At 46.2% G+C, this 27,523-nt stretch overlaps 1 long non-coding RNA gene across 4 annotated transcripts in view; it reads right to left on the bottom strand.

The window, feature by feature from the left end:
• The window catches only part of LOC115292813, a 24,379-nt gene extending 4,002 nt beyond the window's left edge, over positions 1 to 20,377 (bottom strand). The window contains exons 1-3 of one of the 4 annotated variants that reach the window (XR_003909153.1): positions 16,080 to 16,188; positions 7,878 to 8,028; positions 6,648 to 6,969 (exon numbers count right to left, since the gene is read on the bottom strand). This is a non-coding gene — a long non-coding RNA (uncharacterized LOC115292813). Of the gene's footprint in view, positions 1 to 6,647; positions 6,970 to 7,014; positions 7,536 to 7,877; positions 8,029 to 16,079; positions 16,189 to 20,286 lie in introns of those variants that run through there. The other 3 variants (XR_003909152.1, XR_003909150.1, XR_003909151.1) reach the window with 3 other exon arrangements.
• Between the last annotated feature and the right edge of the window lie 7,146 nt (positions 20,378 to 27,523).

A 27,523-nucleotide genomic window follows, 5' to 3' on the forward strand; every position in this document is an offset into this window, starting at 1 on the left:
ACAAACACAGAGGGAACAGAAGCACACATACACACAGACAAATCAAACAATGAAACACAGTAAAGGGGGGAAGAAAAGAAAGAAAACGGGAAGGCAAGAGACAAACAGAAGAGAAGAAGAGAAAATAAAAAGAAAAGAGAAAGAAGAAAAGAAAAATTAAAAAAATATAAAAGGGGGTCGGAGATAACAAAGGACAGTAGACAGTTTAAAAGTGTATGACCAGTTGAGGGGAGAGGTAAGAATGAGATATTGGAGTATATATCTGGGTTGCAAGAAGGTGAAAAAGTAAGGGAGAAAGGAGAAAGGAAAATAAGGGGTAAAAATTTAAAAGAATTAAGAAAAAGGAAAAAAGGTAATAATGACAAAGAAATAAGTACGAAAAAGGTGAGGAAATAAAAAAAATTTTTTTATATAAAAAAAAGCAGCAGCTCCCCCTCGTGGATAGGCGTTGTTTGATGTGGTAGGTCTTGGAGACTGCTCTCAGAGGCTCCGCCTTGGTGTCTATGGAGATTAGAATGGTAGCACGCCAACCTCCGCTAAATTAAGCACGGTCGGCCCCTCTAAAGAGTCCGATCTCCTTGGGCCGCAGTTGAGCCAAATTGTATTTTCCAGGCCCGCCTCGGTTCAAAATTCCAGTCCGTGCACGTTTGTGCTATCACAGATGAAATGTATTTGTTTTGGTGGCTTGCTTCTTAGGGGGAGGAATCAGTTTGTCTTGGCTCAGGCAGAGATTTCAGCTGCCCCTGCCTGAGGCAAAATGAGCAGCAGGAGTAGAAGTGTGCACCTTCACAGACTCAATTGCGTAGTCCCCACCCCCAGCCAGGATCGCAATTGCAATGGGGGAAAGAAAGAAAAAAAAATTGAGTCTCTCTTGGCTTCCGATAGCTGTTGCTTAAGGCGCTGTGCGCTGCTGGAAATGAGCTGGGAGCTCCAGCACCCTAGGCGCGCGCCCAGGCCTCCACCCGAAGCAGACTCCCCTCAGGGGTCGCGCAGGTGTGGGCCCTACCTTTTCCTGTGGGCACCCGGGATTTGGGATTCGGGCAGCCAGTGCAGGGAGCGAGATGCGCCGTGGGAATGCGGTGCGTGCTCCCGTTCCCAAAACCAAGTTCGCAGTGCGCGCCTCTGGCGCAGCTGCGCCACTTCTCGCTGGGAAGCGTGCGCCCCTGGCGCAACTGCAGCTGCTGCTGATTCCCCACAGAGATGGCTTAGGGCTGGAAGCTGTTCCTTCCCTTGAATTACCCTGGTTCGGGATTCCGGCTAGCCAGCAGTTATCTATGGAGTGGGTTTCCCTCTCCAAGTGCGGCCAAGCGTTCTTTGTCTCTTCCCCAGAGACAGTACTATGGGCGTGTTCAGACTCTCTGTCTCTTCCCTTTGTCTCTCCAGCTCTGCGTGCTTGCCCCGCATTGAGCTGGGGCTCTTGCCTCCCCTGCATGTCCCGGGCTGGCCCGTTTTCAGATCTCCCCAGTTTGCACTCACTCACTCAGGTATCCTTGAGGTTCCCTTCTTTCTGGAGTCCATATTCTCTCCTTCCGCTCTTGCAGATGAGACTAATGTCCCTCTCAGTTCGATAGATGGGGTGGACGGAATCTACAGAGCTCCCTTCCTCTCCGCCATCTTGGCTCCTCCAGAATGCATGTGTTTTGTTTTGTTGCTGGCTTTTTTCACTCACTAAGCCAAATTATTTGATGTCCATCCATTCTGATGTGTGTATTGAAAACTTGTTCTTTTCCTTCCTGAATATTACTCCATTTTTTAAAGAATTATTCCATTTTAGAGGCACCCGAGTGGCTCAGTCAGTTAAGTGTCTGACTTCAGCTCAGGTCATTGATATCGTGGTTTGTGAGTTCGAGCCCTGCATTGGGCTCTGCGCTGACAGCTCAGAGCCTGGGGCCTGCTTCTGAAATTCTATATCTCCCTCTCTCTCTCTCTGCCCCTCCCCTGCTTGCTCTCTCTCTTTCTCAAAAATAAATAAATAAACAAACAAACAAATAAACATTTAAAAAATCTTTAAAAAGAAAAAATTATTCCATTTTAAAGACATACCACAATTTGCTTATCAGTTCACTTGTTGATGGACATGTGGGTTGTTCCCAGTTTGGGCCACTACAAATAAACCTGCAATGGACATTTGTGTACAAGAGTTGGTACTTGTCCTCGTGGGCACGTGCTTTCATTGCTTTTAGGTAACTATTTAGGAGTGGTATGGCTGGGTCATATGGTAGGCATGTGTTAAAATTTTTTTTTGAAGATGTTATTTTTAAGTAATCTCTACACCCAACGTGAGACTTAAATTTACAACCCTGAGATCAAGAATTGAATGCTCTACTGACTGAGCCAGCCAAGTGCCCCAATTTTAACATTTTAAGAAACTGCCAAATTGTTTTCTAGAGTGAATATATCATTTTACATTCTCTCCAGCAGTGAATGAAAATTCCTGTTGCTTCATATCATTACACCTGATTCGCATGGTCAGTACTTTAAATTTCAGCCATTTGGGTGGGTGTGCAGTAGTATCTCACTGTGTTTTAAATGAGCATTTCACCACTGTTTAATCATGGTGAGCATCTTTACTTGTGCTTATTTGCCACTTGTATATCTTCCTTGGTGAAGTGTCTGTTCAAATCTTTTAATTATTTAATTGGGTTGCTTGTATTATTATTATTGAGTCATGAGTGTTCTTTATATATTTTATACAGTCTTTGTCAGATATCCATTGTGAAATAATTTCTCCCAGCCTATTGGGAACTTTCATAACAATGTTTTTTTAAAGTTGTTTGTTTTGTTTTGTTTTTGTTTTACTTTGGGGGGTGGAGAGAGGCAGAGATAGAGAATCCTAACCAGGCTCCCACTGTCAGTGCAGAGCTCAATGAAGGGCTCAAACTCACGAACTCTGAGATCATGACCTGAGCTGATATCCAGAGTCACTTAGCCAACTGAGCCACCCAGATGCCCCACAATGTTTTCTGAAGAGCAAAATTTTTAATATTGATGAAGCTTAAGTTGTTGATTTTTGACTTCTACAGTTCTTGACTTTTGTTTTCTAAGAAATCTTTGCCAAACCCAGTGCCAGTAGGATTTTCTCCTAACCTCAAGAAGTTCTAGCTCTTACATTTAGATTTAGGTCTACGATCCATTTCAAGTAATTATTGTATAGAGTGTGATGAGGTCAGGGTGGAGATCCAAGTTTTTGCATGATTTCCAATTGTTTTGCCATCATGTGTAAACATCATCCTTTCCCTGTTGATTTTCCTGGGCACCTTTTTTGCAAATCAATTGGTTTATATGTCCTTGTCTATTTGTCACCTCTCTACTCTGTTCCGTTAACCTAAATATCTATCTTTATGGCAATACCACATGGTCTTCATTATAGTGGCTTTATAATAAGTCTTAATACCAGGTAGCACAATCCTCTGATTTTGTTGTTGTTCTTTTTCAGAATCGTGTTGTTTTAGGTCGTTTTCATTTCCACATAAATTTTAGAATCAGCTTGTGAATTTCTACAAAACACTTGATGGAAATTTGATTAGGATTGCAACAAATCTATAGATCACTTTGGGGAAGTTAGAGACCTTAACAATATTAAGTCTTCTGAAAAATGCACATCACATATTTCTGTTTGTTTAGGTCTTCCTTATAATGTTTTACTTTTCGTTATTCAGGTATTGCACATTTTTAAAAAGTTTATTTATTTATTTTGAGAGAGGGAGAGAGAGAACTCCAAGCAGGCTCTATGCTGACAGCCCAGTGCGGGGAATAAACCCTTGAACCATGAGATCATGATCTGAGCCAAAATCAAGAGTCAATGCTTAGCCGATTGAGCCACCCAGCCTCCCCCAGGTGTTACACATTTTTAAAAAAATTTATCTCCGATGGCTACATATTTTTGATGCTGTTACAAATGATGTTGTTTAAAAAATGTCCAACTGTTCATTGGTAGTTGATATAAATATAATCGATTTTTACATATTGCACTTGTATCCTGCAAACTTGCTAATCTCATTTATTAGCTCTAACAGCTTTTTGGTGGATCCCTTTAAGATTTTCTATGGAGAGGATTATGGCATGTGTGACTAAAGACAGCTTTTCTTCTTCCTTTACAACTCGATGCTTTTTAAATCTCTTATTCTTAGTGTACTGGTTTAAACTTATGTAAAAGAGGAGTGAAAATATTTATGATTTTAAAGAGTCTTTGAGTCTTTCACCATGATGTTAGCTGGGGGCTTTTCATAGTTCCGTTTTATCAGGGTGAAGATGTTCCCTTCTATTTCTAATTTGCCGAGAGTTTTTGTCAATAATGGATGTTGGATTCTGTCAGATTCTTTTTATCCATCAACTGAGATGACCATACATTTTTTCTCTCTCCTCTGTTAATATGGTGAATTATACTTTTTTTTTAAAGAGAGAGAGAGCAAGTGCGAAAGAGAGAGAGAGAGAGAGAGAGAGAGAGAGTGAGTGAGAGAGTGTCTCAAGCAGGCTCCACACTCAGCATGGAGTCTGATGTGGGGCTCCATTCCACAACCCTAGAATCATGACCTTAGCTGAAATCAAGAGTCAGAGTCTCAACCAACTGAGCCACCCACATGCCCCTATACTTCTTATTTTTAAATGTTAAACCGGCCTTGGCTTCCTGGGATAAATTCTACTTGATCATGATACATTATCCTTTTAATACATTGCTAGATTTGATTAGCTAAAATTTTGTTTTAAATGTTTGCATCTGGGGGCATCTTACTTGGCTCAGTTGGTTGAGCATCCAACTTTAGCTCAGGTCATGATCTCACAGTCCATGAGTTCAAGCCTCACATGGAGCTTGCAGCTGTCAGTGCAGAGCTTGCTTTGGATCCTCTGTCCCTTTCTCTCTCTCTCTGCCCTTCCCCTACTCATTCTTTCTCTCTCTCTCTCTTTCTAAAAAATAAACAAATATTTAAAATTTTAAAAAAAGTTAAATGTTTGCATCTATGTTCATGAGTGATATTAATCAATAATTTTCTTGTAAAATAATTTTCTGTTTCCGATGTTAGGCCAATACTGGCTTCATAGAATGAGTTGGGAAGTATTCCTATTTTGGTTTCTGGAAAATTTTGTGTAAAACACAAAATTATTATTATTATTCTTTCCTTAAATATTTGTTAGATATCACCATGAAAGCCATGTAGATCTAGAGTTTCTCTTATGGGATTTTTTAAAGCATGGATTTGATTTCATAAGTAGATATGACTGTCTAAAATATCTATTTCTTTTCCAGTGAGATTCAGTAGTTTGTCTTTGAAGTAATTTGTCAACTTCATCTAAGTTGTAAAAAATATTAGCATAAAGCTATTCACAATATTCCCTTCTTATCTTTTTAACATCTGTAGGATCTGTAATGATTTCTCCTCTCTCACTCCTGTTATTGGTAGTTTGGTTCTGTATTTTATCTATCTCTTCTCTCTGCTAGAGTTTATCAGTATTACTGAGCATTTCAAAAATGAGCTTTTGATTTCATTAGTTTTCTGTTTTATTCATTTCTACTCTTATACTTATTATTTACCTTCTTATTACTTTGCTCCTTCCCCCTCTGATTACTTAATGTAAAAGTTTAGGTCTTTGATTTAAGACCTTCCTTATATTCTGATATAGGCTTTTAGTGGCACAAATTTCCTTTTTATCATTGCTTTAACTGTGTCTCACAAATTCTGATGTGTTGTTTTCATTTACATTCAGTTCAAAATACTTTCTGATTGCTCTTTGAGCTATGGGTTATTTAATAGTCTGTTTCATTTCTGAATATATGGGGATTTTCCAGCTATATTTCTGTTATTGAATTCTAATTTTACTCCATTGTGGTCAGAGAACCTACTTTGTAGGTTATTTATTGGGACTTATTTATGGCCCATAATATAGTTTAACTTGATAATGTTCTGGAAAGGAATGTCCCTACTGCTGTTGTTGTGTAGAGTGTCATAAATATGAATTAAGTCAAGCTGGTTGATAGTGTTTTTCAACTTTTCCAATCCTCACTGATTTTCTATTTGTTCTATCATTTACTGAATGAGGGGTTACATCTACCATAATTACATACTTGTTTCTTGCTCCTTTCAGTTCTATTAATTTTTGCTTCACGTATTTTTAAGCTGTTGTTAGATGTATACATGTTTTGAATTGTTATGGGTACCTGATAATTGTCTCTTTATCATTATGAAAATACTTGCTCTATCCCTTCAAATATTCTTTGATCTGAAATCTACTTCATCTGATATTAACACAACCACTCCAGCTTTCTTTTGGTTAGTATGGTACCTCCTTTTCTATCCTTTTTCCTTTAATCTATTGATGTCTTTATATTTAAAATAGTTTTTTGGTAAGCATCATAAAGTTGTATGTTCCTTTTTTATTCAGTCTCCAATCTGCTTTCTGTTTGAGGTGTTAAAACTATTTTCATTTAATGAGATTAATAATTTGGTTGAGTTTAATGCTACCATTTTGCTATTTGCTTCTTATTTGTCCCATTCCATTTTTTGATTCTTCATTTTGCTAATTGAATATGGAGCTCCTCCCTCACTGCACAGAGCACCCAACATATTCACACACATCTTACAGGAAGCAAAACAGCCCTGACTTGTTCCTTTCTCCCCTCCTCCCTTCTCCCTTCTCTCTGTCCATCATACCTGGCTTCAGCACCTTATTCCATTCCTTTGGATCCTTCCTGGGTTGCAAAATTATCCAAAGTAGAAAAGTTGAGTTGAGCCATTGTTTGAGGTGGGAAGCAGGCCTGGGACAACTAGGGTGCTCTCTGCTGTCCTGGAGTTCCTTTGGAAGAGTGAGAGGCCAGCATAGTGGCAGTGTGGAGGGGCTGGCAATGAATGGAGTGGTTGCAGGAAGGCTCCAATTTTCATTCATTCATTTGTCGAGTGTTAGGGCATGCCCAGCACTGTGTTGAGTACCTCTAAGACAACAGTGGATCATCATTGCCTGAGCAGGTTCAAAGCCCTGTGTGGTCAAATAAGCAACAGATCACAATGTGATCACTGCAGGTTCACCAAGAAGAAATGTAATCTTATTTAATATAAGGGATGAAAGTAATCCCTAGAGAGGTCCTGTGACATGCCCAAGGTCACTCAGCAATTTGGTGTTTGACTTTATATAAAATTAAGACACGGGCCAGGTTTTCACCCACTGTCTTAGGTCTCTCATCCATACAGCCCAGCCCCACAGACCAAGAACCCCCTCGTAGGTCAGACTGTCCAATGTGCACATCATGACATCACGATTCTTCACCAGGGTCCTTTGTGTAGGTCCAGGTCCTTGAGCAGGGTCTGCACCACCCAGAGCTCAGTCCCACATGGCTCCTTCTGCTTGGAGGGGCTGGAACTTGTCATGCAGTAGACATGTCAGTCCTTCAGACAGCAATGTCTCTGAATCCTCCAGAGTGCTTTGCACATGTCTTGCAATCAATAAATGTCTGCTGATCAAGTCTCTGTTAATGAATGGTGACGACTTCATCAGTGATATTGATGGATTTGAGACTCCTGCTCACTCTCGATGATAAGCCAGGACTTTGCCAAAGGAGACAGAAAAGAATTCCCAATAAGCTGGATGTGTTCCTACCGTCTACATGGACAAATCTGTAATTGACTCAGGGGAAGTGGGGCTCTCTCTGTTGTCATGGTGACTCTTAAAAAAAAACTTCTTTAACAGCATCCCAGACATCAGGACTCTGAAGTAATGGCCCTTTTAAAATTGAATCATATTAATAATATCTACCTCACTGAACAATGTATTTCTTTCTTGCTTTTTATTAGATGCATTATTAACTTGGCTAGCAGCAAGACCTCATAAATGCAGTGACCATTCAAGAACACCACTTCCAGCTTGTAATACATAAGGATGCGACTCACCAATTCCAGGGATCCTTGTAGATAAGGAATAAGCTCTGTGAATGGTGAGTTTCAGATTGTAGATTCTTGAAGGGTCTGGGTTGTGTGTGGGTCACTTCTCTTGGATGAATCTTCAAAGCCTGGGGCAGCTCATGCAGGCGAACAGACCAGGCTGGTCACAGAACACCAGGGGAAGTTGGGAAAAGAATAAGTAAGTTTCACAGAAATTCTACATTGTGCAAGAAATAAATTGCAAGAATCTTGAATCTTACAGCTTTCCTTCCCCAGTGTCAATTTGGACACTGGATTAAAAATATTCAGTGTTTATTGAGCAAGTAATGTGGCAGATAGACTCTAAGATAGCCCCCAAGGATCTCCACCTCCTAGTATCCACACCCTTGTACAACCCCCTCACTTTAAATATAAGCAAAACCTGTGAGTTGCTTTTAACCAATATGGCAAAGGTGACAAGATGACACTTCTATGATTACATTACATAACATGTAACTTCTGTTTTGCTAACTGACTCTTTCCCTTGATCACTCTGACGAAGCAAGATGCCATATTGTGAGCTAGGCTGTGGAGAGACCCTCTGGCAAGCAAGTGAGGGCAGACTCCAGCCAATAGCCAGAAAGGAATTGAGACCCTAAGTCAACAACCCACAAGGACCTGAATCCTCCCAACAACCATATGAGCTTGGAGGTAGATTCTTCCCCAATCAAATCTTCAGATAAGACTTCAACTCCTTAATTGCAGCCTCATGAGAAATCCCAAAGCAGAGGACACAGCTAAGCCATGCCTGGATTCTTGATTCATACAAACTCTGAGATAATAGATATGTGTTGTTTTAAGCTACAATCTTTGTGTAGGCAGCAACAGATAACTAATACAAACACCTGCTGGTGTTCTTAGTGCCGTGTACAAACAGTGAAAAAGACAGACAATTCCCTACCTTCGTGGATGTTCCCTCCTAGTTGCAGAGACACAATAAATAAATTAATAAGTTATATTACCATGTAGAGAAAGAAACCAGGGTGAGGGAGTAGAACAGGAAGTGGATGGTATTTAATTTTTTTAAAAAGTAATCTCTCTACCCAGTGTGAAGCTTGAACTCACAACCCTGAGATCAAGAGCCATATGCTCCACCAACTGAACCAGCCAGGAGTCCCATGCATGGTATTTTAGATATGGTTGGTGAGGAGGGTTCTCTGTGCAGAGAAAACCTTTGATCAAAGAACTGAAGAAGTGGGAATATCAGGAGGAAGAGTATTCCAGGCAGAAGGAATGGCAAATTCCAAGGTCTGGGGTAGAAGCAAATTTGGCAAGTTGAATCTCTTGGTAGAAGGGTTATTGTAAGAGCTAACTAACCTCAATAGTTGGATCACAGGTAGCCCTGCAGGCTGTGGGCAGGGCTTGCTTATATGTGGCATGTGAGAGGAGGTGCCAGAGCCTTCTGAGCAGGTGAGTGACATGATGTGACCTGAGAGAGTCTCTGTGGAAGGATGATCCTCTTCTAATACATACAATGTGAACTGCATGAAGCTACACAGAGCCTCGAAAGTCACAAAGAACCTCTCATCTATTTTTCTTTGAGGATTCCTCCAGAAACCTTGTGAAGTAGATGGGGTAGGTTCAGAAATTCCTCCACAACTTTGTATCCCTCTAGATCAAAATGCTGTACTATGTGGCATTTCTGGGCCCTTTTTTCCACAATCAGAAACCATTATAATGGAGGCAGGACAAATGGTGAGTCACTCCAGTCATGATTTAGGAACCTGTATCATAACGTCAGAAGGGCTTTGAATATTTGCATGGAGAGAAAAAATAATGCTTCATAGATACACAATATTTGCAGCAAGGCCAGTGGGTGTACAGGGACCCTCCCACCTCCATGTTTTATTTTTTTGAAACTTTAGAGAATCCTGAAAATATTTTTTGTGAATTACATAAGGCACATTATTGCTAATCTAAAATGTTTTAGAGGCGCCTGTGGGGCTCAGTCAGTTAAGCATCTGACTTCAGCTCATGTCATGATCTTGCAATTTGTGAGTTTGAGCCCTGCGCCAGGCTGTGTGCTGACAGCTAGCTCAGAGCCTGGAGCCTGCTTCGGATTCTGTGTCTCCCTCTCTCTCTACTTCTTCCCCAGCCACTCTCTCTAAAAAATAAATAAGCACTAAAATTTTTTTAAATAAAAAATATTTAAAATGCCATTAAGATGGTAGTTGTTTTGTTTTGAGTAATACTCTATTGTGTTTTTGTAGAGGCTACTTAAATATATTAAAGGTTTTATAAATCCACATCTATTAATCCCTCAATCTATTTTCTGGTAAGGTTTGAGTCCATATGCATAATATTTTTGTAAACATAAACATAAACCTCAGGGTTGAAAGAGAAATCTGTATTACTATCCTTGAAGTTTGAAAGATTAAGTAAAGGGCTTCCATGGTTTTTTTAGAGGGATCCTGCCAGCTTGCACTGTGGGAGGGGGGAAGGCAGCAAACTTAACAATACTGGAAACCCAATATTGACTGAAACCTCACCCTACCCTCCATCCACCCACCGCCCATCCATCCATCCTCCCCTCCACCCATCCACCCACCCACTCATTTATTTATTTATCCATACATCCATTCAACCAATATTTACTGAGCACAGAACAGAGCCACACACTGTAACAGAAGAGTGGAGATGAGGCAGACTTGGCCAAGGTCCTCATATCATCTAAACTCTGTTCTCCACACAAAGTTGGGTGTGATTCCCAAAGCACCGTCTCCTCCACCACCCTTGACCTCTCGTTTCGGCAGTCACACAGCTCACACTGGCTGGGGGACGTCCAGGTGAATGCTGCTCCCTGGTCTACAGAGGCAGAGTCCAAGAGATTCCCGCACAGCACTGAGATGGACGTGGTCAGAGGAGGGAGGCAGGGATCTCAGAATCTACTCCCAAGTCCTTCTTATGCTTCATTCATGGTGAAGCTCTTCTAGGCACCAATATCGATAGCACAAAGCCTTCTGAAACAAATACTCCAATCTGTGGAATAGTGTTGCATGCTGGCAGGATTATGTTATTTTCAAAAAGCATGTGTTTCTTTCTAGATCCTCATACTCTGCTCCATCTGCTCTAAAATTTTGATGTGTTCCCTGAGGTTAACTTTTAACTTCTAAGCCTTCTGCTTTATGTACCTTGAATGAGCTCACCTATTTCTTTTATCAAGTCTGAATCCAGTCCAACAAGATCTCCTAAGCTCTTGACTTGTGTGTCTATTTTCCTGCTAGATTCATATGTCCCAAAGGGCACAGAAACTCAGTCTGTCCTAAACCAAACTTTAAGGCGAATACAATAGCAAGGCCTTGGAACTGTAAGATCCGATGAGTGAAATCTGCAGGGATGTCTTGTGGGATAGACAGAGGAGCACAGAGAGACTACAGCTAATTCCGGGGCACGAACCCGCCTCAAGAAGCATGCAGCAGAGAAAACCTGGGGTTCAGAGAGAAAACTAGGTTACCGTCCAAGAAGAAGAGACCCTGGATTGAGGGGTTTGGGGGACCTTGGCCCTGGAGTAAGAAATTGTCTTAGGACGTTCCGGTTCACGGTCCACAGTTCCTAAGCAGCTGAATGATTAATACTTTACCATCTTAGCACATTGGGACATTCAGAACTTTGCTGACTCCAGATCAGGATCCCAGTGCTGTGAATACACCCCCTTCTGGGAGGCGGGGGGGTACCTCAGTCTCCTAGGAGTATGGTTAGGGGTAAACCAAATGCTGACAGACATCATTCCAAGTGGCCTGTGAGGCCCACCCAAGACTGGATTCCCAGGTTCTGGTAGCCTCGGGAGGCATCATCCATTTTGTGTGGCATTAATGACATGCAGGGGAGCCTGGATGGCTCAGTTGGTTGAGCATCTGACTCTTCATTTTAGCTCAGGTCATGATCTCATGGTTCATGAAATCAAGCCCCATGTTGGGCTCTATGCTGACACTGTGGAGCTTGCTTGAGATTTTCTCTCTCCCTCTCTTTCTGCCCCCTCTCAAAATAAATAAATAAACTTAAAAAGAATGACATTCAGGGGCACCTGGGTGGCTCAATAGTTGGGCGTCTGACTTGGGCTCAGGTCATGATCCCATGGTTCATGGTTTCAAGCCCTGCGTTGGGCTCTGTGCTGACAGCTCAAAGCCTGGAGCCTGCTTCCAATTCTGTGTCTCCCTCTCTCTCTGCCCTCCCCTTCTCATGTTCTTTCTCTCTCTCTCAAGGATACATAAACATTAAAAAAAAATTTTTTAAGTTGCATTAGCTGATTCATATCTGCACCAGTTGAGCACCACTACCCTCCTGCTGCGATTTCCAGGACTTCTAGTTTTCCCTGTTTCCCTGTTTGATTGCTGACACCGGAGAGTTCACTCTTAGGAGCCGTTACTCCTGTAGCTAAGATTCTCATGCTATTTAAATGCAGTCTACAGGTCAGTATAGACTGATTCAATTTTGGAAAACTGTTTGGAATATTTACTAAAGATGAACACCTACGCCATGATCCAGAAATTCCATTTCTAGGCATATACTCAGGTGAAATGAATACATACCTCTGACAAAAGACACATCTATGATTGTTCATCACAACCTTTTCCATTATAGCCCCAAAGTGAAAAATAAATAACAAATTGTGCATCAGTGGAAGAATGAATTTTAAAAAACCCCACACACCGTGGCTGGCCAGGCAATGGCATATCACCCAGCAGTAACTAGGACTAAAGTAGATCCATGCAGCCATGGGGATGAAGCTCACAGACATAAACTGACTTAGAGAAGTCGGGCACAAAAGGCTACTGAATCATTCCGTATCATGCCATTCACACGAACTTGAAGAACAGGCAACACTAACATATACTCCACAGTAGAGGTGGAGATGCTGACTAAGTGGCACAAAGGAAACTCCTGGGGGCGGATATATAATTTATCATTATCTGAGTGGTGGCTACATGAATATATTAATATGCAAACATTCATTTGCTGAACTTCGAAAAGTAGTACGCTTTTTTGTAATTTTGTCACAAGACACGAGTTTTCAACATTGATAATGAAAAAAATTAGGGATCTTTTTTTTAAGGAATGTGGCTAGTCTTGAGCAGGGAAAGCAAGATCCAGGGAGAGCAAGTGTATTGAATGTGTCACCTAGATTCTGATTGAGCTACATTTTTCTATGGGGTCCGAGAGTAACTATTTTAGGCTCTCTGGGCTGTACCGTCTCTGTACCATTTCTGTCCTCTTAGCATGAAAGAGTCACAGATTATTCATAAGTGAATGGGGTGGTTGTGTTTTAATAAAACCTTGGTTACAAAAGCAGGCTGGAGTTGGCCCCGTGGACTGTGATTTGTCAACCCCTGAGCTAATCCATTGGTGGTGACTTCCCGGAAAAGCTGTGCTGAGGGTTTGGGGGTCCCGTCAGAGTTCCCCAAGGAAAGCTGTAATGACCCCTGTGTCTGCCCTAAGAGAGGGACCCAGCAGCCAGGCAGCTAGATGGCAGTGAGGAGTAGCCAGTCCCTCAAAATGAGCCCTTGCAAACGCTTGTTTCATTAGGAAAAGAAACCCTTGGTCCTTAACCCTCTTATCAAAGACCTCCTGCACCATTAGCCTTCACTGTCTGGCCCCCAGGACCTGCTTCCCTTCAGAAACCCTCAATGCCTGAGACGGATCCTCTTTGGTGCCTGATACCCCAGGCCTCCCTATTCTCAATGCCATGCCCAAGCCCCCTGGCAAGAAATTCTCCTCTCCCTTGGGGGTTCTGCCATAAAACCATGCAGCCCTCTTCCCCTGAGTGGGGCTGACTTAGCTCCCAGGCACCTCCTCCTCACCCAGGATACTCCAGTGCCCACAGGGCTGACCCATCCCATGCCCTAGTCTCTCAGACGCCAGACAGCCATGTTTCCCAGAATCTTCACCCATCTTCTCCCTGAGCTGCTGGTTCCCAAGACTACAATCCAGACCTCTCCATCACAGAGCCACAGTCCCCTGACCATTAGCATCTTAAGTCTACATGCTGCCCGCGGCACTCACAGTCCCTGTCCCTCTGGCCGGCCCTCCCTCATTCTCACCGCGCCTCCTCGGTGAGATCTGGCAGCCTTTGGTGTGTCTTGAGCTTCTCCTTGTCACCCCCTCCAGGTTCCACTGCTCTTCATGCCAAGCTCTTCACCTTCTGCGGTAACTTCGACTCCCTGCTCCCCTGTCGAGCCATCCTCTCCAGCCCCCAAGCTCCCCGGTTCCTCAGAAATCCAATTGTCCACCCCGTTGTGCTATTTCCAGAGCGTATCTCACGGTCTCAGGCTGGCAGAATATAACCTTGTGACTTCAACCCAGCTGGGTCCTCCAGGCCACCAGGAATTCTTCCCCCAAACTGCCACAGCAGCGCCTTGCAAACCTCTCCACAGGCTCCAGCCTGCCCCCCTCACACTCTCAGCAGGCGCCTTTGCCCCACTTCTCAGAGGGGGCTCTGTCAGCATCCTGCCAGCACCTCCTCAAGAGTCCAAGTGACATCCAGACCCCCCTCCCCACATTTTCCCTGAGAGTGTGTGCAAGTCTCTGGGGCACATAGCCTCACATGACCCTGGTCCTGAGTGCCTGCCTCCGTGGGCCTCCCAGCCTTACTCCCATCCCTGCCGCTGGCTCCAGGCCTGCCCACCTGGAACCCCTATTGGGAGGAAAACCCTTCCTCTTCCAGCTTGTGTCCAGTGCTGGGGGCCTGCAAATTAACAGGAGGAAAGACAAGATTCATTTTCACACACACAAGTGATAGTTCCCAGTAATGGGGGAAAACACAGAACAGCCTGAAGGAAAGGATTAAATATGTTAACAAAAGAGGGGGCTTTCAGGTTTGATGGGAGAGTTTGGGAGGTTATTGATGATACTGGGAACCGGCAGTCTGTCTTCTTGGCAGCTGAATTTGGAGGAGATGCCCCCGAAAGAAGATTAAGGACACCTGCATTTTGAGAGGAGGTTCTGCTTTAGTCAGATGAGTTCTTTCTATATCTCCTGTGACTCAAATGCTTTCACTTTAATTTTTTTTAATGTTTATTTATTTTTGAGGTGGGGAGGGGCAGAGAAAGAGGGAGACGCAGAATCCGAAGCAGGCTCCAGGCTCTGAGTTGTCCGCACAAAGCCAGATTAAGGGGCTCGAACTCACAGACCGTGAGATCGTGAGCTGAAGTCGGATGCTTAACCGAATGAGCCACCCAGGTGCCCCTCAAATGCTTTCACTTTAAAATAATTTTTAAACCAACTCTAGGAATCCCAGACGGTTGCCTCACCATGCAGACTAAGCATCTGCAGGTAAGGCAGATTTTACAGATCATTCTGGAGACCAGTGGAATCCATGGCACAGAAAGGCTAACAGCCTAAAATTGAACATGAGAATTTTCCTGCTTGTAAAGTCCCTCAGTGGCCTTTGCCAGCTAGACCCCACCTCTTCCTTGCCCTGTGTTGCCGGGATTCACAGTCCAGCAACCACAACTCCCACATCTTCTAGTTGAGAGCAATGCAGCCCACTCAACCTCTCCACCTAGATTGCCTCAGGCCTCAGCTAAACAATGGGCACATCCCAGGAGCCCCTCAAGTCTCCATATCCACCAGTCTCTGCCTGGAGGAGGGAGTAGAGACATCATTTTCCTCTCTGGCCCTCTGATCTGCAACCAGAGCCAGCTTTTCTCTGTAACATCTGTGTCCCATGTCCCCTGCCCAGGTCTGTCCCATTGCCTCTCCCCCGCCCCGCCAGCCCCCCACTCCCCCCAACGGAGAGGTGCCCTCCCTTCCTAAAAGCAAATCACTTGAATCTGGAATTCTGCCGAGAAGACAGGAGGGGAGAATTCCAGACTTCTACCTTTCTCCTCTTCTCCCGGCTTTAACTGTCTTCTCCACTGGCTTCTTCCCATCTGCCTTTATTATTCTTTAAATGTTTGTTTATTTTGAGAGAAATGGAGGTGGGGAAGAAAGCGGGGGGAGGATCTCTGTGCCGACAGCACAGAGCCTGACTTGGGGGTTCTATCTCAGAAACCGTGAAATCAGGACCTGAGCCAAAATCAAGAGCCAGATGCTTAACCCGATGAGCCACCCAGGTGCCCCGCTTTCCATCTGCATTTCAATACTCTTAATTCTCTTTCGGTCCTTGGGGGGAGGAAGTCCCCCCTCCCCCACTCCCCTTTAAATCTCTTCTTCCATCTCCACCTGCTGCCCTACCTTTCTCCTCTCACTCTCCGCCAGGACCTGGAGTGGTCGTGCCTGAGGTCGTGCCTGCCGGTGGCCTAGGCATTCCTAGTTCCAGCTCTTCCAACCCGCTTCCTCCGAGGCCACCCCGCCCAGCCGGCTCTGCTCTGCTGCCCCAGCTTCCCTAGGTCTGTGCGCGTCTTTCGCTGTGAACACGCCCCCAGCCCCACCCCACGCCAGCTCTGCGGGACGTCCCCAGCTGTTCCCCCTCAGGCTCTTCCGCCCGCTCCTGGGCTGCCCGCCCATCCCTGAAGTAGCAGTTCTGCTGGACCAGCTTCAGGCACCTTCTTGCTCTGTGCACTCTCCTCAGCAAGATTGCAGTCATTTACCATCTTCTCTTGGGCCACACCTCTCCCTGGAAGATTCTGGGTATCTTTGGGGTGATGATTATAGCAGGGCCTGCCAGTTGCCTCCCTGCTTCTATCCTCCCCTGATATTTAGCTGGGTACGCGGCTGTTCACAGTAAGGTGTCTCCCAGCCTCCCTTGGAAGTGGTTGTGGCCATGTGACTTGGTTCTGGCCAGGAGATGTGAACACGTGGTGGAGGGACTCTGAGAAGACTACTTAGAAGAAGCTCACTGAACTCTGGGTCACATCCAGTCTTCCTTTCCCCCCTAAGAACCTTTCCACTAGCTGGAAGGAGAGGTAATGCCTGACTCCACTGCTGTCTTGGATCTTGAGGCCGTTTTAAGGATGGTTAGTAGTCACATGTGGCGGAGCAAAAAGATGGAGGGCAGTTTGGATGCCGGATAGCTTGCACCTGCCCGGGGTGCCCACCTGGACTTCTTTTGGGGGAAGAAAAACACACAAAACAGAACCCTGCTGTGTTTAAGCCACTGTTGACTCTGTTGAGTCTAAGAGCTGAAATGAACCCTGATATGTCTCTCTTTTTTAAATGTTTTATTTATTTTTAAGAGAGAGACAGAGAGTGAGCATGGGTGGGGCAGACAGAGAGGGAGGCACAAAATCTGAAGCAAGCTCCAGGCTCTGAGCTGTCAGCACAGAGCCCTACACGGGGCTTGAACCCATGAACCCTGAGATTATGACCTGAGCCGACACCGACTGAGCCTCCCAGGCGCCAACCCCCTCTTAAATGTTTTATTTAACCCTGATACATCTCTCAACCTCCTGACCAATAAGAAGCTGGCAGTCTTCTCCACCCACCTGCTCCTCCGGCTTGTGTCCTATCGCAATAAAAGGTGCACTCCTCCCTCCTGATCACATCCAGACTGGAAACCAGAAAGTCACCTTTGATTCCAGAGTATCTCTATAAACACAACCAGTGATCAAATCCTGTCATCTCCATCCCCTCACTGCATCTCAGGATCCATGCTCTGCCTCTAGTCCCTGGTTCAGGCCACTATAAACCGTCACCTCACAACTACCCATAGACCTGGGGATGGCTCCAGTGATCCTGGGAGCTAGGTCCAGCTTGCCTGAGATGAAACGGGAAAGGGGAGGTGAGCATGCCTGGGGGCTGGAGGGAGGCAACCACCCTAAAGGGACATGAGACCCCAGGGGCAAACCCTGTTTGCCCCACTGTTTCTTCCAGGGCCAGCCAGCTGGGATGGTGTCATGGGCAAGGGAAGAGCTGGTCCATATCTCAACTTTTGCTTTTGGGACCAGCAGCAGCAGAGCCTTCCTGGGGACTTCTGCTTTTCCCCCAAAGCCACTTCCAGCCACTTCTTGAGAAGACTTAGTTATCAACTCACAGACTGTGTGTGTGGAGCTCTGAAGGACAAACAGGGCCCCCAGGCATCCTTGGGCTTGGTTTTCCATCTACCAGACACCTTCTATGTGTTTGGCATTGTGCTAGGAGCTCCACTATCCTTTGCGGGGGCGGGGGGTGGAAGTGGTTCACGCCTATACTGTAGGCGGGACTTTGGGACTCACAGAGGGGAATTTGTTTTTTCACAAGTGCCCCCGGTCTCCGGATAATTCTGATGCTCAGCGGTACAGGATTGGCCCTGCATCAAGTTTTGCTACCCCTCGCTGATAGGAGCTGCCGCTTCCCCTAGTATGGCAGGGAGGAGGGGCCACTCTGTCAGCTCTGAGGAGGCAGCTGCAGCCTGAGGAGGGATCTGGCCGCTTATGAAAGAATCCATACCCAGCAGTAGGTCCAGCACAGCCTGCTGAGAAGTGCTGGTGCCAGGAGACAGCTGTTCCCACCTACTACTGGTTTCAGGGACTGTTGCTTTCAATTCGTTATGCATTTGACCAATCTAATTGTTCTTGCCATTCACCTTGCACAGAGCTGTCAAGTTTGCGCACAGCATCTGCCTGTGTCAGTCTGTGTTTGAATATTTTCATGGGCTCCTCCCATTCCAAAGGGTCCCGGTGAAGCTCCTGGCCCTAAAGTGATCTATCTAGTCTGACTTCCTGCTCCTGCTTCTCTCTGGCTGGTCTCCTTCACGAAGTCCCTGGACCCTTTATTTACATCTCTTGTTCTCTCCTTCCCTGATCTAGAACCACCACCCCATCCCTGAGCCCTTCCTCATTCTCCAGCTCCTACCATAACTAAATATCCTCTCCTCCAGGGAGCCCTCATTGACTGGCCTGGCCCCACTAGAACATTTGCTGCTGTTCATGGCCTCTGCTCTGCTGTGACCCGTGACCTCCACATACCTGCTTCCTAAGGACACAAGCCCAAGTTGCTTCTCAAAGTTATTGCTGTGTCTTGAATGTCTTCTTGATCGCTTCTCGGCCTTTTGGCTAAGATCAAGTGTTGAATGTCTTCTTGAGTCTACATCTATCTGCGCTGCTGAGCCAGGGCCCAAGTCCCGCATTATCCTAACAATTCCCTTTGCCCTTCCTTCCCTGCCCTCAAAACTGACCTGCCTTATGACCCTTTATTCTTTTATGAAACCAGTGATCCAGCTTATAATAATTTAATCATGCGATTTAATTTTCCATTTTATTAAGAGGGGCTAAATTTGATGGATCATTGTTTCTGGCTAGGTGTTTTACCCCAAGCATCTTATTTGTCACAAAAGCTCTTTGAGGTAGGTGCCTTACTATTTTGCCAATACGTTAATTAACATTCAGGGACGTTAAGCAATATGCTCAAGATCCTGTAGTGGGTGTTGGGGCCGGGAGTGAGGTCCAGCTCCTAGAATCCCTTTCTTGTTCTGCAGTGTTAACAACGGTCACTAGATGGCATCGCCAGGCAGCTGCGAGACCGGCTACTCTGGATGGAATGTTGGAGGGAGGCTGAGCCTGTGGTGCCCATCTTCACCACCAGGGGGCAGGCGGAGGAAAGAAATGGCATCTAAGGCCACAAAGGCGGTGTGTAACCTTGAATGGCTAGGAAACCCCCTTACCTTCCGCCCGGGGATGGCCACAGCTGTTCACTGATTATTTTTTAATTTAAATCCAGGTTAGTTCACATATAGTGCAATAATGGTTTCAGGGATAGAATTTAGTGATTCATCACTTATTTATAACACCCAGCGCTCATCCTAACAAGTGCCCTCCTTAAAGCCCATCACCTACTTAGCTCACCCCCATGATTATCTTAGTTATGCTAAACATTACAAGTTGCAAAATGTGCTGTTGGACTCTTATGTATACTGGAGCACTGTAGCCTAAGCAGGACTTTAATCTTTTTTGTTAGTTAACTTGAGGTCCTCAACGTGTGAACAGAATCACCTCTCTGCAACTACCTCGCTTGAGCAACAAAGAGAAACACCACTAATTACCTCCTGTGTGCAGATACTTTACATGCTTTATCTCAGTTAATCGTTACATCTTTGAGAGGTCCCGAGAAGAAAAGTGAATTGCCCAAGTTTGCAAGGTTGCGATCCCAATCAAACTGACTTCAAACTTTCTTAGCCTCTCTGCGCCTCAGCAGTCTCATCTGCTAAATGTACGTAATTGTAACAATCCCTATGCCAGTGTTGAATACAATCATGCATGCACATGAAGTGGCACAGCGGGAACCCTAAAGTGTAAATTAAAGATGCTGGGTACCTGAGGTCTGTCACATGGTGGTATCTGAAACAGGCCCCCACGCACAGTCTCCCTTTGCAGCACCGACGGCATTATAAATTCGGGTGGCAGATATTTTACACGGAAAAATTGAGGCCCAGAAATGGCAAGAGATTTAGATGAACTCTTTGAACTGGCTGGTGCTCATTAATTTTCATTGATTCACGTACGACAAGCATTTATCGAATACCTACTGTATATTAGGCCTCTGCCAGGCACAGAAAAACAGGGATGACTCTGATATTTTCCCCATCTTTCAGATGTGCGTGGTCAAGGGAAGGGATGGTTGCCCCAATCAGGACTGTGCTGTCATTCCCACTGCCTTCTGTGATGTCACCTCACCCAGGTATCCAGTCATGGACCCTCCTACCAGTCCCCCATTCGTCCACTCATCTATCCATCCGTTCATCTACCAACCTATCCACCAACCTCTCAACCCACAGATTCAGCCCCTCATCCATCCTCCCACCTGTCTATTCATCCATCCATCATCCATCCATCATCCATCCATCCACCCGCTTGCCTGTACATCCATCTAAGCAGTGGTTTAGACAATCTTTCCTCTGGGTGAAGTCCCGCCTCAGTGCCTCACAGTCATGTGTGTTCCCTCTATGACATCACCCAGAACTCTGGTTGTAATGTTCTCTTCTCTTACCTATGTCCCCTTCTAAACAGTGAGCTTCCTGAGAACAGGAGACTGGAGTGGCAGGGACACTCTGCAAATACTTGTTGAATAAAGCGGTGGCACCCAAAGTGAGAGCTGGGCATCTCCGGATTTGTGCAAGACAGTCCACCGGCATGCAGGAGGACAATTTTAGAGCTTCCATTTGCATTTAATTTTTCATTAAATAAGGGGCACCTGGGTGGCTGGTTGGGTTAAACCGACTCTGGGTTTCAGCTCAGGTCATGATCTCACAGTTTGTGGGTTTGAGCCCTCCGTGGGGCTCCATGCTGCCAGGTGGGAGCCTGCCTGGTATTTTCTCTCCCTTCTCTCTCTGACCCTCCCCTGCTTGTACACATGCGTGCACCCTCTCCAAATAAATAAATAAACTTTAAGAAAATTTAATTAAATTATAAGAACATAATTAGATATCTCTAGATATCTCTAGATTGCTAACGAGGCAGCTGCTGTGTCGGACGGTCCTGCAGTGCTCCTGGCACCGGAAGCATCCTGAGAGCAGGCTGGGGGTTCCACACCATGGATGCGCTCCTGAGCGCCCCGCCCTCGTTTGCTGGCTTTCAAGCAATTGCAAATGTGGTACTTCTACTATAGTATGTCCCTGATGCTCATTTTAGAAAAGTGAGATTTTCAAATATCAGAGTCTTTGTGTGACTTTGTAACAAGATGTCGTGCTCGCTTCGGCAGCACATATACTGAAATTGGAACTTTGTAACAAGATGTCAAGTGACTAAAATTTTTGAATGAGTTGGTGGTTAGATATGTTTAATATCAAATGGCAAAACTGGGTGTTACATTTAGCAAAAGGAGGGGCTAAAACACGAGAAGTGAAACAAGGAGGAGCATGTGGGATGGAGGACACAGGACCTCATAGCACAGCAGGGCGGGGGGGGGGGTCCAGAATGTATGATGGGCAGCAAGCAGTCAGTTCAGACGAAGCTGATGGCTGAATGACTCAGAGAAAACGACTTGTGGGCAGGCCTGCTATTTGGCAAGATGTGCCAGTTGAAGTACTTCTGAATTGCTTGCTGAATAGCAACTAACGTGAGCCACCCTTCTTCCACTACCTGGTCTCTTACCGGGTCCCCTGGGCCTCACTGAGGAGTTCACGCACGGCGCAGCGGGAGGCTTCCAGGATGGTTCTATGAATCAACCCTATATACTTAATTAAATTAAGTTAGTTTCTGATTAAATATTTGGAGTATAAGTCTCTGCTTATTAGAACATCTGATATGATGGAAAGTTTGAAAGAAAGCTAGGATGTGATATAGGCAAATAAAACAAAGAAAAGAAAGGCAAATAGAAACTCCTGAACAAAAACTTACAAGAAAGACAGCATGCTTATAGTCTGTTACTATAATTTGTTGAGCCACCATCAATATTTACCCAGTCATAATCATGTAAACACTGTGTCCTGATTTTCAATTTTTAGATTCAGCCTGTGAACAAAGAACAGAAACCTTATTTGTAGTTGTGCAACAAACAACACATCAGTCTTGAAAATGACCGGGGTGCCTGGGTGCCTCAGTTCTTTGGGCATCTGACTCTTGATTTTTGTTCAGGTCATGATCTCAGTGTTCCTGAGATAGAGCTCACGTTGAGCTGTGTGCTGACGGCACGGAGCCTGCTGGGGATTCTGTCTCTCCGCTGCTCCCCAGCTGTGCATGCACACGCTCCCTCTCTCTGTCTCAAAATAAATACATAAGCTTTGAAGGAAAACAAAAAGTAAAGCTGACCAGGGTGGTTAAGGAAGGAATAAGGAGAGAAATTAATATCTTCATTTGACCTGTAGAGGGTTGAAATACACTGTGAAGACTGACGGGCCTAAGAGTAGACATATAAAGGTAATATTTATGCTCACAAAGCCGTGTAGTGAGGAATGCATCTGATTATCTACACTTGAGTTAATCAAGAAGTTAACAGATAATGTCTAAAATTGATAAATCTAGGGGCACCTGCATGGCTCAGTCGGCTAAGCCTCCGACTTCGGCTCAGGTCATGATCTCACGTTTGTGGGTTCGAGCTCCGCGTTGGGCTCTGTGCTGACAGCTAGCTCAGAGCCTGGAGGCTGCTTCTGGTTCTGTGTCTCCTTCTCTCTCTGCCCCTCCCCTGCTCACACTCTGTCTCTCTCTCTCTCTCTCAAAAAATGAGTAAACATTTAAAAAGTTAAAACTGATAAGTCTAGAAAGCATGTTAAAGTTATGTTGTCTCGAAGAGGCTTGGGAAGGAGGCAGAGGGGAAGGGCTCTAGGCTCAGCTCCTCCCATGTTTACTACAAGATATCACTCACATCTGAGTAAGTAAACTGGAGAGCAGTCCGAGGACTCTGACAGAACAGAGTCCACAGGTCAGTGCAGAGAAGAAAATCCTATTGTCTTGAGATAAGGAACGAGCCCCCAGCGCAGGTACCTGGGAGGGTTCAGAGCTGTCCCGCTGGGGGCAGGTGGCCGGGGGATGGGGCCTCCCTTTCCAGGCTCTTCTGTGCTCCTTGACATTTTATCAACCATGTGCATCTGCTGAAAACTTGAAACCACCAAAAGGAGCTTTTTCATGATTAAAGCACATGAGGTGGAAACGATTTAAAAGCAGTCCCTTCAGTAGTGGCCCTTGAAACTTAAAACTTGGCAGACATGCTTTGCTTAGAAATCTGTTGTGATTCAGACTCTAAAAAACCTGCTCTCTCTCCCCTGTTGAATCTTATCAGGTGAGGTCCGAGAGGGGTGACCGGGTGGGGTCCCAGAGCTAGAGGGCAGCTGCTGAGGTCAGAGGGGACTGAGAGCCCTTCCCTGGGTACCAGGCACATGTGTGCTGTCTGTGGGGGCAGGGCAGGAGTCAGATGACCTTCCAGACAGTGGGAGCCCCACAGTCCAGGGGTCCCACAGCTCCTGCACAGCCCTAGCTGGGAGGTACGGTCAGGGAACCCAGGGGGAGAGTCACCCTTGCTCAGTGAACAGGAACCTAGAGCTACTTGCCTGCAGGACCAGCTGCCCCCAGCCCCTGGGCCCCTCCACAGCCTTGAGGACAGAGTGAGGTAGCAGTTGGCAGGCAGACCATGGAAGGACAAAGACTGTCCATCCGAAGGGGCAGGGCAGGCCCCAGGAAGGGAATCCTCATCTTGTTCTCCCCTTTGCCCCAATCCACGGAGCTGAAGATGCTGGTCTGCAGGGCACCCTCCTGCCCTCTCTACTACTCCCCTTTCTCCCCACCCCAAACCCCACACAGATCCCTGCATTCCTCCCACCTCGGGCAGGGTCCCTGATCTCCAAAATAATACATCACTATTCCGCACGCAAACCCCAGCTCTCAAGGTCCTGCTCTATCCTGACCTAGAGCCTTGCTACTCAAAGTGTGGTCCTTGGGCCAGCAGTGCAGGCGTCACCAGGGAGCTTGCTGGAAATGCAGACTCTTGGGTTCCACTCCAGACTTCCTGCAACAGATTCTGCATTTTTAAGAAAACTCCCAAGTGAGTCACATGCACATTAACATTGAGAAGCAGCGAGTTAGAACACAGCATCAACTGACCCTCTTGCTACTTGATGACATTTAAAAAAACCCTTCCTGTGGTCCAGGCTGTGTGCTCCGACTGCATGTCTTATTTAACTTTCACACAACTTGACAAAGCCGGGACCCTACTGAACCCATTTTACAGATGAAGAGGCTAAAGTTCAGAGAGATCAAGCAACTTGCCTAAGATTCCTGGAGGGAGGAGGTATGCCTGGGTGGCCCAGTTCATGAAGCGTTCGACTCTTGGTTTCGGCTCAGGTCATGATCTCACGGTTTGTGAGTTTGGGCCCCACATTGGGGGCTAACATTGACAGCCTGCTTGGAATTCTCTCTCTCCTCACTTCTCTCTACCCCTCACCCACTCACTCTCTATCTCTCTCAAAATAAATTAATACACTTAAAAAAAATTAAGATTATGGGAATCGACCTGGGATTTGAAGTCAGGCAATCTGACTCCAGAAAACTCTTAGGTCTCAAGGCTGAGGTTAACAATTAAGTTATCCATCAGAGGAGAGTTTGTGCTTATTCTAAAAGGTCTTAGAAAAATATTCAAGCAGGAGAAGCTGTCTGAGAGCTGGAAAGAGCCGAGGACAGGGTGAGAGGGGCCTTGGATTCAAGAACCACTATTAAAGAGGGTGACTTTGAGCGAGTCAGCCTCACGTGTGGAGTGAGAAATGAGAATGGCAGTTTCGGCCTCGAGGAGTTAGCTGATTATTCGGTGAGAAGGTACGCAAATCCTTTTACAGACAGTGAGCATCAGACATTATTTGCTCCTCCTGTTCAGGGCCAGACCAGATGCTGGGATGCAGAAACTGGAACAGGACACGCTGCTCTCGGAGAGTTTGGAGCCCTGGGGAGGGGGCTGATAGATCTCAGCTGATTCACAACAATAGAGCAAGTCTGTTACTCCACGGGAGCGTGGGGCCTGTGGGAGCCAGAGGAGATGTGCCCTCCGCTCTGTGCAGAAGGAAATGCTTCCCTAGTGCGGGCCACCCCTGCTTCAAGTTCTGAAGGTGTCAGGCTTTTGCAGGGGGAGGGAAGGGCAAGCTAGCGGAAGGGAGTGGCTTGTGGTCTGGGCTGGAGTGGCAGGTAGCACACCACACCATCTAGCAGCCAGACAGCAAGGGGCCTGGGGAGGGCAGTCCCTGCAGCACAGAGCAGGGCAGGTGAAGGCCAGGGCAGAGGTCAGAGAGCAGATGAGAAGTCTACCTGCCCCTCCCAGACAGGTTGCTCCGGGCCTCCCCCCACCACCTGCTTCCTCCGACTTACTGTCTCTTTCAGCTTCCAGGCTCTTTCTGACTAAGGCTTTTACTTTTGTTGCTGTCACACAACTTCTCTCTGCTCTCCCTGCTGCTGTATTTGGAGACCCAGTTTTGGGCCTAGCACATCAGATCGCCACAAGTCTGCTTCCCAGCTTCCCCCTCAGATCTGACTCAGGTCTTCGGAACATGGTCCCCCTCCTATTTGCCAATAGCTTACATATTAGTTTTATGCCTCTTTATAGCCCTGTGCCAGAGGTCACAGATAAGCAAGCAGAGTGCTGACTGGGCTTCAGCCCCACTCACCCCTCAGGTGGAGGTCTTTGTGCAGTGCCCAACCTGCACAACCATGCATGGTGATCCTGATGGTTAAGAACCTTCAGTGTTCTCTGCTCAGGCTAGGGTTACCTTTAGGGCAAAGACACTAAAATACTCATCTCTGTGCCCAGGAACAGGGTCTGCTACTCAGCAGGATGAATGGATGGCCTCACATTCATGTTCTCCAGCTCAACGACCAGGGTTAGGGAAAAGGAATCAGGAGTTGCACTGCATAGCCTGCCTGGTAGGGCAAGGCTAAACTTGTTTTGGCCTCTAGCTCTCTTCTGCTTGGGCCCAGAGCAACTTGGCTATGCCATTTCTGCCCTCCATTGGGACCCAGTCTTGGCAAAGTACCTGAGGCCAGAAGTGGGAGTGGAGCTTTCCGGGTTCTCCTACCCAAAGGAAGATCTGCTCCCCATAGCCAAGGAGGGATAAGGAACAAGCATGACCACTGGGGACTTACAGCTGGCGTGGGGGCGGGGGGGCGGCGTGTAGATATTAGATCCATCATGAGAACAAATACTGAATAATTCAAACCTGCAGATCATTTCAGGGCCATACCCTGCATTCAAGCTTCCCAGACTCCATCAGTGTGCGTGTCCACCAAGTTCCCGCCTGGGGCCCCTGGGAGTCTGGGGTGAGCCTGAGCTGCCTACAAGCTCGAGGGCTCTTTGAAATTACCTGTTTCATCTTAAAAATTCATGAGAATTTTGCACTCTACTTCTGGGCTTGTTTTAATGTAACATCGCGTGTGAAATTATTTTCTGTGAGTAAAATAGAAGCTGCAGAGAGAGATGCCCGGGCTTCCCTGGGACTTCGCCTTCTGTCGGCACAGTCTCGGTGAGAAGACATCTGTTCTGTTGTTTTTCCTGCCCTGCCCCCATCCCTTTCTGGTGCCAGTGACTCGGTTTCCCTTTGAGGGAACCATCCCCCTCATTGTCCCGCTGCAGTGCCCTCTGTCACAGGGGTGGACCCATCCATGAGGTGACATTCCTCTGAGCAGGGTGATGGCTTCAGGAGTGAACATGTGGCCGAAGGTGAACCAATGAGTGTCATCCCGGGGAGGTCGGCCGCTGCCGGAGGGACGGAGAAGGCCTATTTCAGCTGGGATGGCTGTATTGTTGGGAGACAGCCTGAAGCCTGGAGGCCGCCTGGGAATGAGCCAACCCAAAGGAAAGCAGGGCTGAAACACAGAAAGAGGCAACCTCCCAATGGGCCATGTAAGTCCCTGGATGTGGCGACACCCGAAGCCAGGTAATTTCTTGGTTAAACTGGTTTGCCTTAGCTTTCTTTCCCTTGTGACAAAAAGCATTCTGATTCAACCAGCGGAGACTGGCCCCAGTTTGCAGGCCAGGCCTACTGGAAAGAATTTCAGAGCTTTGGCATGGGAGCCCAAAGACCGGCTTTGGGTCCTAGCTTTCCCACAAACTTGCTATGTGATTTTAAGGTTTGAATTAGGTCATCTCCAGGGGTTCTTCCAACTCTGAGATCCTCTGCCTAAAAATCTCATGGAAATTTAATGAAAGGCAAATTTACCATAGACTCAGGGTGGGATCCCTGGACTGAAAATCTGGAGATTCTGACTCCGCGTCTGGGTGGGGCTTCCGAGTCTGTGTTTTTAATGCGATGTCCAGGTGGTTTTGGTACAACGCCAGGTTCAGAAACAACTCGG

This window comes from Suricata suricatta, chromosome 5 (genome assembly GCF_006229205.1).
Source record: "Suricata suricatta isolate VVHF042 chromosome 5, meerkat_22Aug2017_6uvM2_HiC, whole genome shotgun sequence".
In the NCBI taxonomy this organism is placed as follows: Eukaryota; Metazoa; Chordata; class Mammalia; order Carnivora; family Herpestidae; genus Suricata; species Suricata suricatta.